Source organism: Falco naumanni, chromosome W, assembly GCF_017639655.2.
Source record: "Falco naumanni isolate bFalNau1 chromosome W, bFalNau1.pat, whole genome shotgun sequence".
Classification (NCBI taxonomy): domain Eukaryota; kingdom Metazoa; phylum Chordata; class Aves; order Falconiformes; family Falconidae; genus Falco; species Falco naumanni.
The window spans coordinates 4495257-4501418 of NC_054079.1; positions in this window are offsets into that span (position 1 = coordinate 4495257).

Sequence of the window (6162 nt, forward strand, 5' to 3'; positions counted from 1 at the left end):
GAGCCCCAGTGGAGCATCCTGGCAGGGGGAGGATGCTCATGCCCTGGGCTGCTGTCAGGCAGGGTAAACAGCTATCACATGCTGCCACTTTTGTGGCTTTGAACAAGTCAGATCGTGGGACCAGTTTGAGCTGAATGTATCAAACGGGGAAGCACAGACTGGACTCTGCAGTTGCTTATTTAGCGACTTCTTTGAATGCTCACACAAACAATAAAATAATAAATGAGAGGTGTGAGAGACGTACTTTAGCCCGGTGAAGATTTATTCTTCAAGGGTTCTGTGGGGCATGGGAAGAGCATTCTTTTGCCACAATTTTCCAGGGAAGTTTAGCACAACATGCCTCCCTTTCTTCCTTTTAGCTGGCTTGTGTGCTGTTTGGGCTTTGGTAAAAGTCATGTAATTTTAGTGGGCTAGCCTAGGTGCATGTAAGGTTGGCACAGGAACACCTTGCCGGGGTAACTGAAAGTGGGAGGATGCGTGGAGCCCCTGAGCCCCAGCTGTGGACCCCTGCACCCCGCAAAGTGAGCCTGCGGAAAGGGACAGCACACCCTCGGCTCAGCTGGCTGTTCCCTGTCTTTACACTCACAGAGGTACCCTAAACAAATAGATGCTTTGGGGTTTGGGTTTTTTTTTTTCCTTGCTTTTGCCACAAGCTTTGGGTGAAGAGTTGGCCTGAGTGGCACTGCTTGCCATCAGAGCAAGACCCAAGGTGGAACCCAGCTCCAGACCCTGCAGCTCACTCTCAGGGGTGCCGGGATGGAGGTGGAGGTCTGGGGAGGCTCCCATGGGCTCGGTAATGCCTGCCATGCCTGAAAAGGTTGACACTGCTGCTGAGATCCAGAGGGATGACTGCTTAATCCCTCTCTTGTTCTCCTTTTTGGCTCTCTGCTCATTGTTAGTCTAATTGGTACATCAAGGTTTATGATAAAGATCAAGCCCACCGGGTAATGGCAAGTACTGTAGCTGCCTGGGGTTCATTTGCTGCAGTTCCTGTGTTTATTATTGCTAGAATTAAATAGTTTCCCATGGAGAAATGGCTAATGATGTCACTAAAATATGAGGAGGGAGGAGGCAATTACAGCTGCTCCTGACCTAGCTGTTCTGGCTCAGACAAACAAAACGGCCTCCTTTGCTGTGTGCGATATAAAAGGCTGCCGCGGTGGGCTGCGCCTGGTGAGCCCGCGGAGACAGGAGGAGGAGAGGGAAGTGCTTTACAAGGGGAGAGTCTCCTCTTTGCACACAAATATCTAAAAACTATTAATTTCAGGCAGCAGCTAGGAAGAAATACATGAAAGGGAAATTGATTTCTATTTAAATGGTATGTTTTCATCACCTTTTTTCAGAGCATGAACATTCATCTTTGAGTACCTGTGCTAATTGATTTCAAATGCAATTCAACACAATCACTGTAGAATAATAAATATAGAGGCGAAGAAGTAAAAGGAGGGATATCGGCACGGCACGGCTGGAGGACGCAGCTGGGAAGAGGGGTGAGCTGCAGTGCAGGGCACAGCCCCCGGCCCCCGCAGCCCGTGCCCAGCCGAGTCCCCACACCGACAGCCCCACAGGCGCAGGCAGCAGGTACGGCAGCCAAAGACAAAAGGTACACAGCCAGCCTGCAAAAGGTGAGTGCAATCCCATTAGAAGAGTCATTCAGGGATCGAGGAGGTTTACGGCTAATCCACATAAGCTCTCGGAGAGAGGGGGCACCACGAGGGAGATGGGGCACAGGACTGAAATCAGGAGCCGGAGCCCGAGCTGGCCAGGTGGTACCCAGGCTGTGGGCTGGGAAGAGCCAAGCATCCCTCGGACACCGCAGCAGGGCTGCATCCCCAGCCAGCCCCGCGCAGGGGCCAGCGCTGCAGAGCACAGGGAAGAAGGAAAGAAGGATTTCTCCCAGCCGGGTCTGGCAGAGGACCTGGCTTTGAGGGGCGGCGGAGGGGACTGCCAGGTGACCAGGAGGGCTGAGCTGCTGCCAGCTCCTGGAAGTGGTCTCTCTTATTGAGGGTTTTGTGTGCTCCCACACACTCCTTGGCTGCATCACTCCGTGTCATGCTGAGGTGTAAAATGTCATGATGCAAGGGGCTGCCAAATGGAGAAAGTTAAAAGAAGCCCTTTGAGCGCTCACAGTGTGAGCCACTCCTCTCAGGAGCACTGTTAGTCCTCGCAAGCACCTGAATTAAATTTATTGCCAGGGATATTGGCTACAGCATCTCCCCATCTCCCCGTGCAGAAGAAAAAATAAATAAAATTTCCTTCAGGCACATTGATTCTCACCGTCAGCCATCTGATGGTTACACAGAACGTAAGAAATGAAGGAGGTGCCCAGCCAGGGGTGAGACAGTAGCGTTTGGTGGAGGGCAGCAGGCTCTGCCCACCCCAGCAGCACTCAGACCACCTGACCCAGCCAGAAGAAAAGCAGGGAGAGAGCAGAGGAGCTGGGAGGGAAACAGCAAGACCTGAAGATGAAAATAAGCACTCCTGCCATGAAACATTCCTGATGCTCCCCAGCAAGGAATCCTGGCAGGTGTGTGGGGTGCTGGGCACAGCTCTGGGGCCAACAGCCGCATAAGAGCATGGAGCTCCTGCTACAGCAGGGCGGCTTGGACTGATGCATTTCAATACCATCTAGTGCAAAGGACGCAAGCAGGAGGGTATCAGAGAGGAGACTACTCTGGGGAGCAATGGCTCTGAAAACCATCTAGCTTTTAGGTGTTTATCCTCAAATAAATAATGGAACATGATACCCAAAAAAGCTGCTGTGGAAAAATGGGCTAATGGAAGCCCTGGCTAAATGTGAACATGATGGGTGAGAAGGAGGCAAGCTGCTCCTGCCTCAGCACGTGGCACTTGTGGACAGATATTGCAGTGCTATAGCCTGTTGTGGTACTTACATCTCGAAAGGATGTTGAGTAATTGGGGAGAGAAAATAGCCATAAAAATTACTTGCAAGCCAAAAATACACTGCACAGAAACTGGCTAAAAGATGTTGAGCTTGTCAAGAAGAGTGGAAAATGCCCTGATTACAGAATATGGGAACTTTGGCAGGAAAAAACAACGAAATAACAAGATGTCTTTAACCTGAGGTCAGCTTCACAAGGAAAGGGCCCCCCAAATTAAAGCCGTGGGGGAAAACCACCCAAGGGGGTGGTAGCTTTGGTGTCTCCTGACAGGCTGGATGCCCTTCCCCACAGACCACCCATACAGGCACAAGCTATTGGGCACGACATAGGATTAATGAGTGAAATTCAAAGACCTTTCATAAACGAACAATCTATGAACTTCAATATGGCATTGTAGTATAAAAGCTCAATAGCAATATTCATATTGAGTTATCTTCCGATTTATGGTGCATAAGACTGACTGGTTTGACTCTCATTTAATCTGAGTCACTTCATACATCCTTGGGAAGCAGATATATGTAGGAATGGCCCAAAACTGAGATGGTGCTGCAAATTGCCTGTTCTTTTGTACCCTTGACCACTGGGTTGGAGCCATGCATTTTTGCCCAAATAGCTAGACCATTATGAAGCTGTATTGTATGGGCATCGTCTTTTCCAAATATACTTGGCTCGTTCACTCCCACGTGTCCTTGACTGCGATGAGGAATCACACCAGACACGGTGAGCAGGAGCCCGGGGCTGTGGGGCGCAGTGGTGGCAGGAGGAGGCTGATGCTTCCAGAAACAAGGATCCACTGTGACTCAGGACGAAGCTCAGGGAGCACATTTCTCCCTCTCTGTCTTCCACTGCCTCCTCCTCTCTAGATGAAGGACCTGTAACCTTGCCAGGGAGATGGTTAGAGCTTAACAGAAAAAACAACCAACAAACTGCCCTGATCACTGCTACCGCAATTAAACCCAGAAACAGTTGGAACACTTACATTGATGAAGCTGGGACTGCAAGCAAAATAAAACCAGTAAAATAATGGCCAGTGGACAGTCGGAGACCATGCAAAGCCTATTGATTGCAACAGGGTCTCTCTTCTGTACAGCAGTGATCTCAGAAGGGCTGAGCTCCAGGCAATTTATAGCAAACAATGTATTGTACACCATTATCTGTGCATCCTGGAAATCAAACTGAAACATCTGGGTCTTGCTAGTACACATTTATGTATGAACAGACTCTGGTAAGGAGGAGCAGGAACATCCTGGCAGGATGGATCCTAGGCTCTAGCACCAGGTCCTGACAGGTGCTGGGACAGTGCTCCCTGCACACATCCATGCACAGCCCCCAGCACCACAAACAGCCGCCCCAGACACATCCCCCCACCCTTGGGGGTCTCAGGAAGAGCCATAAAGAAGTGTCTTGTCATGCGTTGGCACTAAAGGTCTTATGATGCATTTAATTTAAAAGGGGTTTCCCCTGATGTTCCCACCTGAAAGACATCTCCATGGCTCACCACTGTGGTGGTCGTTGCACGCCGACCACCAGCTCACCGTTCAGCCAGGGTGCTTCTACTGGTGTGCAGCCGAGGACTTGAGAGAAGGGTGGTGGCATACAACAGAGGGACATTTGATCTCAGATACTGGGCTTTGGGGTAAAGAGGGGCCCTGGCTGTGGGTCAGTGCCCAGGATGGACCTGGGAGTTACCTGGGAAACAGGGCAGAGGGGAAGGGTTCAGCCCTGCTCCTGGCAAATGGCAGCCCCATGGATGGGCTGGCTGGGGGACACAGCCCTGCGCCCATCGGCAAAGCCCCATGCCAGCCACGCAACATTGTTTGAAAACATGCTTATGGCTTCACACTGCAAGTCAGCACAGAGGCCAGCACAAATTTACAGCAACAAAAAGGGGAGGCCCTAAAACACAGGGTGAAAACACAGGTGTAATAGTGTCAGCGAAAAGGAAAAGCTCAGATCAGGAATTCACACCTTCCTACATTCCCTGTGCCAATAGAGGGGAAAACCTCCAAAGTTTCACAGTTAATTCATACACTTTACTTTGGATGCCATGGAAAGTATAAAACAACCAAAGACAACCTCAGGATAAGTGTATAAAGTGCTTATAAACTGCCAAGCAAAAAGTCCAATGTGATCTGTGCACCGTAATCCCCATTCTGTGTTTTCTGAAAAATCAGTGATCAATTCTTCGTGTACTTTTTAGGACTTCATGACAGCAAGACCTAAGCTCAGGCTCCCACCACTCCTGCAAGGCTGCTGTGGGGCAGATGGCAGTGTCCCCAGGCAGGGACGTCCTGGCAGGACAGCTCATGGGGTCCGGTGAGTGCGGCACAAGAGCAGTTGCCTGCAGCGCAGCCAGCAGCTGTTCCCCTATGCATGCTGTGCCGTACCATGCCGTACTGTGCCATACCGTACTGTGCTGTGCCGTGCCGTGCCATGCTGTGCTGTGCCAGGGAGAATATTGCCCTGCAGCTGCCCAGGGCTGGTTCAGAGGGATGATATATCAGCGAGGTTGTATTTGGGACTGTTATATACGAGCGGTTGTCTAATGGGTCTCTGTAGTTACAGCCTGTAGTCGGTACCTTGAGAAAGGAATAAAAGCAACAAATCAACCTTGAAACAAAATTAAAACCAGTGTGCTTCACAGCCCGGCGAGGGCAGCTGCTTGGCTGCGCTAGCCTGCGGCAGTGGGGATGGGACATTGGGGTCCTGCCACCACAGCCCTGGGGACAGCAGCACCCTCCCCTAGGTCTGTGTGCCAAACTGCCCCATAAACCCCCCATCAAACCACAAGGGAAAGATTTTCAGCCACAGAGATGGGAGGAAGGGCAGTTGGGAAGGGGCAGGCTGGGCATGCTGCCACTGCCAGGGATGGCCAGGAGCAGCAGCTCCCAGTTGCAAACCTTCCTGGGATCCATACAGCAGTGTGATGAAAACGGATGTATTTATTTATAATACCTACTCAAGCTGCCCACATTTCGTGCCAAAGGATTTTGTAGGCAGAATGCATCTGTCCACATCAGAAAGGCTGTCAGAAGCGGCGCTAGCCCCCTTAGCCCCTGCTCCCAGCGCTAGCCCCCGCTCCCCGGCCAGGCAGGCAGCCCCCGGCACTGCAAGGCAGGCTCCCAACAGCTACCTCCTGCCTCACGAGTAACAAAGAGATTTCACTGTGAGTTCAGAGGTTGTGAATTTGATAAACTGTCTCATATTTTTAAATGAAAAAATGATACTTCATCTTTCTAATGACAGAAAACTTGGAGAT